The sequence below is a fragment of the Budorcas taxicolor genome, chromosome 3 (assembly GCF_023091745.1).
Source record: "Budorcas taxicolor isolate Tak-1 chromosome 3, Takin1.1, whole genome shotgun sequence".
NCBI classification, from domain to species: domain Eukaryota; kingdom Metazoa; phylum Chordata; class Mammalia; order Artiodactyla; family Bovidae; genus Budorcas; species Budorcas taxicolor.
Window position 1 is genome coordinate 100,131,379 of NC_068912.1, and position 668 is coordinate 100,132,046.

At 40.6% G+C, this 668-nt stretch overlaps 1 non-coding gene across 1 annotated transcript; it reads right to left on the reverse strand.

The window, feature by feature from the left end:
* Positions 1–314: 314 nt before the first annotated feature.
* LOC128045925 (U6 spliceosomal RNA) lies at positions 315–421 on the reverse strand. The gene has a single exon (XR_008199247.1). It is a non-coding gene; the product is annotated as a U6 spliceosomal RNA (small nuclear RNA).
* Positions 422–668: the final 247 nt, after the last annotated feature.

Genomic DNA, 668 nt, shown 5'->3' on the forward strand with positions numbered 1-668 from the left:
AGTACTGGAGTGGGGTGCCATTGCCTTAGGTATACATATATCCCTCCCTTTTGAACCTCCCTCCCACCTCTCTCTCCATCCCACCTCTCTAGGTTGATAGAGTCCCTGTTTAAGTTTCTTGAGCCATAGATATGGCTATCTATTTTACATATGGTAACATAAGTTTCCATGTTACTCTTTCCATTCATCTCACCCTCTCCTCCCCTCTCCCCATGTCCATAAGTCTATTCTCTGTCTGTTTCTCCATTGCTGCCCTCTAAATAAATTCTTCAGTACCATTTTTCTAGATTCCATACATATGTGTTAGAATACAAAAAAATATAGAATGCGTCACGAATTTGCATGTCATCCTTGCACAGGGGCCATGCTAATCTTCTCTGTATCATTCCAATTTTAGTATATGTGCTTCCGAAGTGAGCACTGTAAGATGTGTTTCTAGACCAACAAGGAGGCTGGTGGCTGAAAAAATGAATTTGCCCTGCCAGAGCCTCAATTTTTCATCTAAATAATTCAGATGAGAATAGTACCTATATAACAGAGTGGATACGATGAGTAAATGTGATGGGTAGCACAAGGTCCAGGCCTTGTAAGTTGTTGTCATTAAGACAGTTACACCTTTGACCTTGTTGACCATTCTTTTTTGATAGTGATTAGTGATTCCCCCTCTA